This window comes from Manis pentadactyla, chromosome 13, assembly GCF_030020395.1.
Source record: "Manis pentadactyla isolate mManPen7 chromosome 13, mManPen7.hap1, whole genome shotgun sequence".
Classification (NCBI taxonomy): Eukaryota; Metazoa; Chordata; class Mammalia; order Pholidota; family Manidae; genus Manis; species Manis pentadactyla.
This window is the reverse complement of record NC_080031.1, coordinates 86496044-86508280: the sequence shown is the minus strand read 5'-3', so window position 1 is coordinate 86508280 and position 12237 is coordinate 86496044. Positions and strand designations below refer to the sequence as shown.

The 12237-nt window shown below is 50.4% G+C and overlaps 1 pseudogene; it reads right to left on the bottom strand.

Moving 5' to 3' along the window:
• Positions 1-5100: 5100 nt before the first annotated feature.
• On the bottom strand, positions 5101-11338 carry LOC130680357 (protein Shroom1-like; annotated as a pseudogene).
• Between the last annotated feature and the right edge of the window lie 899 nt (positions 11339-12237).

Here is a 12237-nt window from a genome sequence, read left to right as displayed (position 1 = left end):
TAGTCTGGATGCAGGAGCAGGGCCTTTCCTCTTTGCCGAATGCCCCGAGCACATCTGTATTTTTGTTCCTTGCTCCTGCTCCAGCCATTCTGTCTAGAATTGGAGTCCTGTAGGGTTAGATAGATGTTTGCATTGCTTACTACGCTATGCTGTCCTCTATTTGATCAACATCTGAGAATGTAACCAGAAGTTTCCATTCAGAAAAGTCCAGGAAAAACAGCCCCTCCATGGCCTCATTCCTAGCTACTGAAATTAATGGACTCTTGAACCACATTAACCTATTGTTGTTTACAGACTCTCAGATGAGAGTCAGGTATGTAGACAGTAAATTCTGCCCCTATTTTGAAAGGGACAATCCAAGTGATGAGAGTCACTGCCATGTGACAAATTGCATTTAGCAATGATCACTGAACATACTGAATAACTATTGGATAGTTATTGAGAACAGTGCCCTCTGACCCTATTCTGAAAAGAAAAATCACAGCAAAGAAAATCACTATTATGTGACAAATTGCTGCCATTTCATCGTGATCAGCATCTCTTGAACATTCAGAGTTATATTCCAACTGATGAAAACACAGTATCTTGCTCCTGGGAGCTGGAGCCATCTTGGGAATAGGTCATGAAAAGAGACCTACATCATCCTTGTTTGCATTTAACAATGCTCATATTTCATCGATGCTCAGTCAGATCAGCAAACCCCGTTCTACTTGTGATTTCTTCCTCAGACCACACAGTCTCAGAGGCAGAGCTCATCTGTTTCTTGCTCATTGTTCAATGTCACAAATTATTATGCTGAGGGCTGTTAAAACTGTTCTGTCTTCATTTAATAGTCTTAAAGCTGCCAGTAAGCAGCTCTTCTGAGAATTTGGAACTTGCCCTTTGGCTACTTGCGCATCCCTCCTCTGGCCTCCCGCCACTTCCCCAGCTGCACGGACCTCAGCATGACTCCCCCAACATGTCCTGTCTAGAAGGGAAGGTGTCCATCAACACATACCTTTCAGTTTTTTGGTATAACTTACTTCAGATTGTATTATTTTGAGCTCTCTGCTAATGAGCTCTTAGAACCATTGAATAGAAAGCTGTATAAGTTGATGTCTAAGGATTTTTTCTACCTGTACCCATGTTGGTAAGTGGAAGGTAAGTTAAGCAAGGTATACTAACTAGGACAAGAGTTTAGGTAAGAGCTGAGCTATTCTTACCTGCCATCTTTAAAGCCAGATGGAATTGGTGGATTTCACATTTCCAAACATTTGGTGCTGTCGTCTTCTCCAAGCCCATCTGAAGGCATATTCCATAATGCAGTGGAAGTCTGGCCTCTGGGTTGCTGATTTTGTCCACCCTGACCCAAGCAGGTACTCCACTTTACAATTAAGGAAATGGTTAAATAGCACTTTGCAGGTCTTTCAGACTCAGCTTTCCTGATTTGGATACTGACCTATGTGAAAGGAACACAGAGCCCCAAAATGTCACTCTTGAGGGGAAAAAAAGAGCCTTTTAAGTCAAAACTCATCTGTGAGAATAAAACCAGCCAAGGAGGAATGACTAAAGGTACCAAAGGCAAGGTCTTTCCATGTCTCTGTGGACCAGGCCTACTGGTTCTCTTCCAAGCAACCAAGCAAGTCTGAGGAATCACATAAAGTGGCCTGAAAAATGAATCACAAATATAAAAATTCAGTTTACAACAGGTGCAAATGATCTGAGATTTGCCACTATGATTTAGAAATAAAGAAAGTCCCTTTGACCTTGGAGAGGAGTGGGCTTAACAAGTTGCAGGCCTGAGAAAGAAGAGGCCCCTTTTCCTTCCCCTGGGCTGGTAAGCAAGAACAAGACATGATTTGTTCCAGTCTTAACTGCAAAAGATTGGTATCTGTATCTGGGCAAAGTCCCTTTACAGCCACTCTGGTCGGCCCATCCCCCTCATGTCCTATAGCTCCTGCCTACACAGACACTCCTCTTCTTTACTGATGATGATACACTGGGGAGACACCAGGGGGCACAGGAGCCAGACTGGTGCGCTGAGCCTAATGGAAGGGGCAGATGCACGTGGCTACCACCACCATGACAGGGACAGTTACAAACATAAAGGATCATAGGGTTCAGAGTGCAGTGTGAGTTACAATAGGTAACACAACATAACATAACACAGATTACAGAGGGTTTTTAATTTTATATTTATTTAATAATGTGGCTTTAAAAAACACAAAAGGCCTTCTTTCTACCCTGACCTCTCCCAAATTTAAGATACTGAGATAGGAATAAATGGCCCTCCTACTGCTTTTTCCCATATTCGGGACACATCATAGAATCTGGACACAAAAAAGAATTCAGGACACATGATAAAACCCCTGCTATAAATATACATTTTACATTTGATTTTCCTGATGCTTATAGGCAAACTGCAGGGTCACTGGAAGAACTGATTCAATGGCCTTACTGGCAGCAGGGCACCAAAATTTAAAGCAGTCTGGGTAACTGGATGTCATTGGCATCCTTATTCTGTTTGCTCACCCTATAAGCTAATCACTTAAAATATTAAAGTAGAGAATGTTCAGATGTACAAGTGTAAAGATTTAAGGTGATTTTTATTTGAGGAATTTTTCCTTTTATTTATTAAATATTCAGAACATTGATTTTAAGCAATTGGTGATCTAATTTTGCAGAGTAAATGAGCACAAACTTTAGAAGCAGACAGCCTGGGGTTCGGGTTTGAGCTCAGCCAATTATTAACTGTGACCTTGGGCGCTTCTTTTGTATAGATCAGAGACTAAAGCCTATTAAGCACTGTCAATAAACTTTGCTTGTACAAGCAATTCCTTTTTTTAATATAAATGAACAGTATTTTATTAGTTTTACATATTTTCAAGTTAAGGTATTATTGATATACAATTTTACGAAGGTTTCACATGAGCAACATTGTGATTTCAACATTCACCCACAGTATCAAGTCCCCTCCCCCGACCCCACTGCAGTCATTGTCCATCAACTACTTGTCTTCTCCCTGCTGTACTGCCTTCCCCGTGACCAACCTACATTCTGTGTGCTAATCTTAATGCCCCTTGATCCCCTTCTCCCTCCCTCCCCACTGCCTTCCCTTTGGTAACCACTAGTTCCTTCTTGGAGTCTGTGCTGCTGTTTTGTTCCTTCAGTTTCAAGCAATTCCTTTTGAATCAGTATTTAATCCCTTGCCTATTCTTAGTGATCATAATCAGAATGAGTTCAAACCACATAAATCAATAATGATCTTTAAATGGAATCTTCTTCTCCCCTTGAAGACAGGGGATGGTAACAAAATTCTAAGTTGACTAAGGCTCTGCTATCTATAAGTTAATGGCAATAATTTTTCCAAGGGACCCAAAAATTTGTCATGAAAGAGCTAGGAAAATAAAATAGAAAAGTAGCTACTGGAATGAAAATTGCAACAAAGGGAATATGACTTTAACAGTGAAAACAGGACATATAATGCAAGTTCTATTTCTAAGCAGTCCGGGGAATTGGATGTCATTGGCATCCTTATTCTGTTGGCTCACACTATAAGCTAATCACTTAAATTATTAAAGTAGAGAATGCACAGATGCACAAGTGTAAAGATTTAAGGTGATTTTTATTTGAGGAAGTTTTCCTTTTATTTATTAAATTTTCAGAACATTGATTTTAAGCAATTGGTGATCTAATTTTGCACAGTAAATGAGCACAGTCTTCAGAATCAGACAGCCTGGGGTTCGGGTTTGAGCTCAGCCAATTATTAACTGTGACCTTTGGCTCCCCTCCCTATCTGTCCCCACCGCCCTAGCTTGATGACCCTCACCACCTTTTCCAGCGACCCTGAGATCAACCCCTCCAAGACTCCCTCCTCCCTCTGTTCACCACAAGCACTGGTAACTGCAGGCAATAAAGAAACATGGGTTATGAAATAATGTGTGTGTGGTCTAATTCTATGTGTATAGAATGGTATATAGGACTGTGAATATATTTACGGATGTATACAGAAAACCCCCACACAGAATAAACCTAACAATTTTGAAAGTGGTTCTCTAACATGTTCTCTAGTCTTTATATTTTAGAAACTATTGAGAATTAGGAAAATATTATTTTACAATCTGAAGATAATTAAAACTACTTTTAAAAAAGAAATAATAAGAAAGAAAGCTTTCAGTGACATTCTACTGCAAATAGGAAAAAGACCAAACTGGAATTTAAGGTAATCCAGTCATGACCCCAGATTACTCTTTCAGCATTATCTTCTCCCTAGACTTGCAGCTACAAATACTAAAGCAGATTTTCACATGCATATTTGAGAACTTAACATTGATGCTGTGTACACAGGGCTGATGCACAAATAAAGGGGAGTATGAGTCATGTTTATACCACTCCAGCCCCTAATTCCTGACTCCCAACCCTAGCCCGTCCCCAGATCAGCATCTCTAGCACACAAGTGGAGCTGCCTCTCCGGGTTCTCATCCCGTGCATGGTAGGCCTCCAAGTCCCCTAAGCCTGAGCTTCAGCTCCCAGCCCCAACTGCCTCCTCAAGCCTGGGGGACCCAGTGGGGTTTCCAAAGGAGAGTTGGATAAACTCCGTTTTCATAACATAATTGAAAGAGGAAGAAAGTTCTTTCTGGGTCTTGGAATGAATGTACTGGAAAATCCGAGTGTACTGGACATTTGTCAGGGTTATTAGGCAGCAAAGTAACTGAACCTGTTTTCCATTTGGGGAAATTCTCTATCCCTGGAGTCTTGAAGGGAAGCAGTACCCTACTGCCACTGTGGGGCTGTGGGCTTGGGTAAGAACAGCAAAGGAGAACTGGACTCCGCCAACCAGGCCTAGGCTTCTGTTGTGTGACAGTCACTGAAACAGTTAGGAATTGGGGCATGGGGGCAGTAGCGTTGAGGGCCCAGCATCCCCCCTATTCCTCCTGTCTTCAGGCCTATTCTCTCCAGTCTTCCTAGCAACTGCCATCCCTCTTCTGCTCTAGTCAGGCACAGTTTGGATCTATAGTTTGTAAACAAGATAGCTTCAGATCTTTCCACATTACTGAGAGAGAAGAAAAGGTCATTTTGCAACTTAAATTGAAATACAACTCTTGACTTAATTCCCTCCAACCAACCCTGACCAGGCCTCTCATCACAAAAAGGGGAAATACTAGTTTTTAAATCCATAAATTAATTACCAAATAATCCGTAAGACCTAGGTGGAGCCACAGGAGAACACCTGGAAGACGCATTCTGGGAAGGCCAGGCCTGGGTCTTCCCCTCCCCCGAGGGAAAAGAGCCAGGAAACCAGCGTCTGTCCCAGTCATGTTGGTAAGAGGCAGGTGCCATGCTCCCCACCCCCCTGGCCTGCAACTAGGTGAGGGGAGCTGGGGAGGGGGGAGGTTTATCAGAAGGGTGGGTTCCTGGGGGCCAGGTCCACCTGTAGGGTGGGGGAGGATGGCTAACGTTGCTCCTGACCTCCTGACGGTGTCAAGTTGATCCTGGAGTCGGACCCACTTGTCCAAGCTGCGCTGCTGGGCCAGGACCGTGGCTTTGCCCACCAGCAGGGCACTGTAGGCGTGCAGCTCTGCAGTTGACAGGGCCTGCACCAGCACCTCCCGCAGGGCCCGCTCGCACCGTGCCACGTGCCTCTTCAGCTCCTTGGCATCTTCCTGCTGCTGCTCCAGGAGCCCCAGTTGCTGCAGGAGAGAGGCCTGGAGCTGCATGGAGAGGGCACTGTGAGTGGGTCGGGGGTGCCAGCCAGAGCCGGCAGGCCCATTACCACCCTTTAACCCCTAGCCTGAACTAGTTACCTGTTCATCAGGGTCACAGTCTGCAACAGCCCGAGCCAGGGCACCGCGCACGCGGTCCAGGCGACTGCCAAGCAGTAGAAGGAGGCCAAGCACCCGCTCTAGGTCAGCCATGAACCCGCTGAACCGCTCTAGCTCATGGGGTGCACAGGCCTGGCCCACTGCAGCCTCCAGAGCAGCCCCACGCCTGGCCCACTCCGGGGCCGCCCCCTGCAGCTGTTCCTGCTCAGCCTGAAGGACCTGCAGCATCTTTTGGAGGAGGTGAGCTAGCTCCACCTGCAGGGAAAACGGGGGTACTTAAAGCTGGGGCCAGGGCCCAGACTTACACAGACTCTGGGCTCTTGCCCCACCCAGCATCCAGCAGCCCTTCCACACTCACTTTCTTGACTTGGATGCTGTTATTTGGCTCAGGGAGACCCTGGCCACATGGCAGGTCAGGTACAGGGTGGGTACTAAGGTTTTCAGGCCTTGTCTCCTCCTGAGAGGTTGGCAGGAGCTGGGTGGAGCTAAAGAGATAGCTGGGGACAAGGCCAGAGCTCCCTGGGTTGTCCTGCCCCAGACTGCAGGGACAATCCCGAGTCCCTGGTGACCCCCTCACTCACCCTGCCTCGGAAGGACCAGCAGCCTCCTCTCCAATCTCCCCACAATCTGGCCTCATTGCAGCCCTGACCTCAGTTAAAGGAATCAGCCCATCTAGAAGCCCCACAGGTGGGGATAGGAGTTAATAGTGTCACTCAGAGAGGGATTCAGTCTGGCCAGCTCCTGAACCAGTTCCTCGAGGCGCAGACTGGACCATGTTGACCTGGAACCAGGCTGGCCAGTGCCCCAAGCTAGGGCAATGTGGGAGGGAGTCTCTGGCGAATCATTGCCTGGAGGTCCCAGGGTATCAACTGGGAAAGATTTGAAAGGCTCATTCTCTGCAGCAGTGTGGGGGTCAGTAGTTAGCAGTCCAGTGTGGTCAAAGGTTGGGATGTCACCATTTGCAGTTTCTGGGGGGCTATAGCAGGACCTGTACACACCCACAGAACCATCTATCCCCTACCAGCAGTCATCTATTGCTACAATCTCTGGGTGTCTGTTGAGGGAGTACTCTTGGAGGACTGCAGCATGGTCAGCTCGTTGGCCCAAGCCAGCTCCATACTGCTGGTCAGAGGCATGTACACTGGAAGTGAAAGAGACATTGAATTAGAAAAAGCTCTGGCCAAGACAAGTGGTGGCTTCCAAGGGCCACCTGCCCCCACCCAGTCCCTTCACCTAGGTTCCCAGGCTTCACCTAGGAGAGAGTTCCCTGCCCTTCAGGCATTATGTAGACATGTGGAAAGGGAAGGTCTCACTCTGCTTGGAAGCAAGAGGGAACTCACTTGGTTGGGAGCCTTGGGGGCACATGAGAGTCTGGAAGTGACCTCATCCTGACCAGCGGGGCTTCTTCCAGGAAAACTTCATTATCAGGAAGGGGTGGGGGCCAGGCAGACTCCATATAGCTCTCTGAGACCCTCTGCACACGCACAGGACTGCTCTGGAGGCCCTCTGCAGGACATGCCACTGCAGCTTCCTTCTGATTCAGGACTCTGGAAGCAGGGACCCCATCCTGACCACAGTGACCAGGAAGGAAGCTCTTGGTGCTGCACCAGAGAGACAATAGGGCGTTGTGAGGGGAGTAGGGGATGTAGTTTGCAAAAGACAGTAAGGAAGCTCAAACTGAGGGTAGGTGGGAAGCCCTCTCCTTTCCTGCTGGGTGAGAGCTGTGAAAGCCGCCTCCCAGTTTTCAGCCCCCAGAGTGGTCTCTCTCTCTCTCTCTCTCTCACCTGCAAAGTCTGGTCTTAAACAATGGTCTGGGGGTTTCTGCTCCTTGGGGAACAGCCTGGAAAGGCAAACGGATGAAATATGGCTCAAGTTTTCAGTCTCCCAGATGCACCCCACCCCAAGCCTGCTGCACCCTCTATCTTCCCTACCTGGATAATGGGCATGCCCTCTCCTGGTCCTCCCCAGGGAGCCAAGACTTCACCTGAAGGGCTTCGACTCTGACAGCGAGGCCTGTAGGCAACACTGAGCTTTAAGGACCCAGGATTTGGGTCTTCTATGCCAAGGGTCTGGGGCTCAGACAAACCTTCGAACTCGGCCAGTACTCCATGCTCCTGGGGCTCCTGATGCTCCTGGGGCCTGGGAAGGCAGAAGCTGGAGCAGGCCTTGCCGCCGCCTTCCCCGACCAACCCACCACCGCCCCGACCCACGCGATCCAGCCTCCCTGGCTCAGAGAAACACCACTTCCGCTGCTGCTTGGCGAGGTCTCCGCGCCCACCAGTTTGTGGCGCGGAAGCCCCAGAGCGCGCCGATTCCACTTCCCCGCCCGGGTGGCTGAGCGATGCGGGGCGCGGGTGCGCCGCCGGGGGCCGTGCGGGTGCGGAGGGCCGACGGCGGGCTGGCGGGCTCATGCGGAGCTCCTTGCGCTGGAACGACGTCTCCCAGAGCACTCGCCGCTGCGCTCCCTGCAGTCGCTGGCGGTAGGCGGCCCGTGAGGCCGGTGGCCTGCGTGGCTCAGTGGCCCGCGCTGCAGACTTCGCCTCCGCGGTCAGCGGGTACAGGAGCGGGGTGGTCTGCCGGTTGGGCGGCCCGGGGGTCCCCCAGACTTCTGGGGGTCGCGGCCCACTGCGTACCGCGGCTGCGGGCCGGGGCTGCAGGGATGTGTGCAGGACAGCGGTGGGCGCGGCGGGGGCCGGGCCGCCCCACACCACGCGCACGTTCTCCCAGTCGAGGTAAGCAAGGACACCGGTCCCAGGTGACAGCGTGTGTGGCTCGGGATCACTAGAGGCTGTGGAGAAGCAGCTGTAGGCCGAGTCGGCGCGTGCAGACAGCCGCCGCAGATCCAAGCTGCGAGTGGACGAGGCTGGGGAGGTGCGGTCATCCCCAGGACCCAGGGCCTCCATGGGCGAATGCTGAGGCTGGCCAGCTCCGTGGGGCCTGGTGGAACACAGCATGAGGGTTAAGGAGCTCTGGGTGAGGGTCAGGACAGTCTGCTGGCTCCTCCAACGTGGACAGCCAGGTTGCTTACACATCCCCTCCCTAGGCACACAATCGTTAGGGCTGGCATTTCCCTCTAGGTCAGCGATGGTATAGGACCACCCAGTGAGCTTAGCTCAGGGACAGGAATTGGTGACTAGCCCATTCTCCCCGCCTTCCCCTCCTCCACCCCACCCCCCACCCCCAGGACCCTCCTGGCCATAAGCCCTGACCTCTACCCTGGCTCCTCCTGGAGCACCGAGAGTGTACCCATGCTTCTTCCCTCCCAACCCTGTCCCACCCAGGCTTCTTCCTGGCTGCTTTCTCAGCCTCTCCGTGTGATCTTTCCCTGATAAACAATGGTCAAGAAGTTCTGAGATCACAGGGGAGCCAAAAGAGGAGGGGGGAAGACCCAGACCTTGTGGCGGGGGCAGCTTCACAGCCTCCCTCTGTCCTTCTGTGCCTGTTATGTTCCAGGTGCTTTCTATAAATATTTATCTTGATCCTCACAACTGCTATCTGCATTTCACAAATGTGGACACTGAGGTTCAGAGGGGGAAATGATTTGCCCAGGAACACACAGCTGGTAAGGGGCAAAGCCCTGCCTGGAAGCTGGGCCTGCCTCCAAGCTTACTGCAGCCAGAACCAACTTCCTAGAAGCAAACCCTGCTGAAGCCAGTTTACTTCTCTACCCAGATGCCTGCAGCCTCCAGCAAAGCCCAAACTCCACCGTGGGAAAGTAACCCCCACCTCCTTCAAAACACTGGCAGGTTCCAGAATATATGGCCTCTATTTCAGAGACTGCCTTTTGTCTAGCTCATCCCCTTCTTCTTCCTGCTACTTTTGCTCCTCCTAGAGAGCAGGACTTAGAGATCTCATCTTCAGGGACCCCTGCAGTGCCCCATCACAGCAGTGGCCACCCTGCATTGTGATTGTTGGCTTGCTTGTGATCCCCTCTTCCTATTCCCACCCCTGAGCTTCCTGCGGACATGCACTGCACTTACTCATCTCTGCACCCTAGTGCCTGGCAAGTAGCAGATGTTGAAATATTTGTTGAATGGCAGACTTGCAGGGAGTAGACAGGGGAGGCTTTGGTGGAGAAGGAAGAGGGCTCTTTTGCTTCTGTCCACTCTTCTCTCCCTATTAGTCTTTTCTAGGGAGGTGAACAGGAGTGAGGCAGTTGCCACCAAGGACACTGACCATATTACTTGTGTATTAATAGGAACTCAAAGATCGGACAAGCACAGCTTAGAGGAGGACTGGCAAGAAACCAGTACCTTCCCAGTTCTGGGAGAGGAGCGAGAGGAGTTGGGTGGGTGTGGCTGGGTCAGGGGTGAGAGAAGCTTTGAGTCTTGGGGACCTGGGTCTCCCTCTAGCCTATGTGCTTGTCTTCCCTGAACTGTTTGGCAGGGAATGCAGAGGAGGGTTAACTGCAGCTGGGGTGGGAACTGAAAAAGCAGGCTCATGTGAGCCATCCAGACACTATTTGGAGCTCAGGATCACCCTCAATTCCCTTCCCTGAGGCCCCAGTACAGTTTGCTGCTCCGGGCAGGTAGGCAGTTAGGGGTGGGAGGATATAGCGTTTCCTAGAAGGGAGAGGCATACCTGTAACATTTCTCAGCCAACCTGGGATCAGAACATTTTGGTGTCGACCACCTGGAGGCATCTTTATGCCAACTAAGGCCAGCCCAGTAGGTTTGTCCTCACACTCAGGTTGGGGAACCTCTTTTCCAAGTGTTTCCATTCTCTGGACTTCGGGAAGATGAGAAGCTACTCTGCGTAGCAGCCCCTAGTGACTTCCTGTAAGAAACCCACCTTAGCTACCCAGACCTAGCTCTCTCCTCCTGTCCTTCTGAGCCCAGCTTGGGAGCATTGCGTACCCTGACTCAGGCCGCCCATGCCTGCCCCTGTTGGCTTGCTGCACTTAGAGTCACGGGTGACTGTTCAAATAGCAAGATGTTTCCTCAGAAAAGGCCTTGAAAAATCTTATTTGTGAATCACTGTGTCGACAAAGGATTCTGAGGTCAACAAATAAAAACAGCTTGAATGGATAATGAAAATGTGTATATCTATCTGTTTTCTTATTGACACTAACTTGTCTCAAGGATGCTTTTGCAGTGGTGGCCCCAATAAGCTGATACCCAGGTAGGATGCTCACTTGGTGCCCTTTGCAGAACCAGATGTGCCAGCAAAGTCCAACTCCTTTAGTGTGTTTTGGGCCTCATTAAAAAGATCAAGGAGAGTGTGGGGATGCTCTAGACCGAGTCCTGCCCTCAGTGTCTCTCCACCTCCTTCCGCAGTGGCGGCAGCACCCGCACTCCGTGATGGCAACTTGAGGCTGCACCCGGGGCAGCCCCAGGGTGGTGCTACGCGGAGGGGCTCCACGCCCCGAAGGGGCTGCCCCTATGAGAGCAGCGGCAGCGAGAGGACGCGTGTGCCTCGCACCGTCCGTGCACGGAGAGCGGCGGGGATGGCGACCGTCTCCACCTCCTGGTCCTCCTTCCAGAAAAAATAATCTGAAAGAAAGAAAACAAAGAACAAAATACCCCAGAATACCTAACAGAACACCTACACAGTAGAAGCTGCCTGTTCCTCTGCATCATCAATTCTTCACTCCTTCATGCACAGCTAGTTATGAATGCAGAGCTGACTTACTAACAGCATTTACCACTTCTGGTTATAAATTCAAATATTCGAGAGGGGGTGGAAGATGGCGGCATGAGTAGAGCAGCGGAAATCTCCTCCCAAAACCACATATATCTATGAAAATATAACAAAGACAACCCTTCCTAGAATAAAGACCAGAGGACACAGGACAATATCCAGACCACATCCGCACCTGAGAGAACCCAGCGCCTCGCGAAGGGGGTAAGATACAAGCCCCGGCCCAGCGGGAGCTGAGCGCCCATCCCCCCAACTCCCGGCGGGAGAAGAGCAGGCAGAGCGGGAGGGAGACGGAACACAGGACTGCCGAACACCCAGCCCCAGCCATTCGGGCCCAGACACAGTACGTGCCCAGAGGGCCCTGGATACTAGGAAAACAGGGCAGCAAGAACAGTGAGGGAGCACCGGAGGCTGGGCGCTGGAGGACATAAGAAAAGCGAGCGACCAATTTTTTTTTTTGCTGTTTTGTTTTGGCGAGCGCTTTTTGGAAGTCTTAAAGGGATAGGGACACCAATACTAGGGAAACAGGGCAGCAAGAACAGTGAGCGGGCACCGGTGGCCTGGCACCAGAGGACACCAGAAAAGCGAGCAACCATTTTTTTTTTTTTTTTGCTGTTCTGTTCTGGCGAGCGCCTTTTAGAAGTCTTAAAGGGATAGGGAACCCAATACTAGGGAAACAGGGCAGCAAGACAGGTGAGCAGATGCCTGAGGCTGGCACCGGAGAATAAAGAAAAACGAGCGGCCACCTTTTTTTTTTTTTTTTAATTAAAAAATTTTTTTTTTTTTTCGGTGGTCG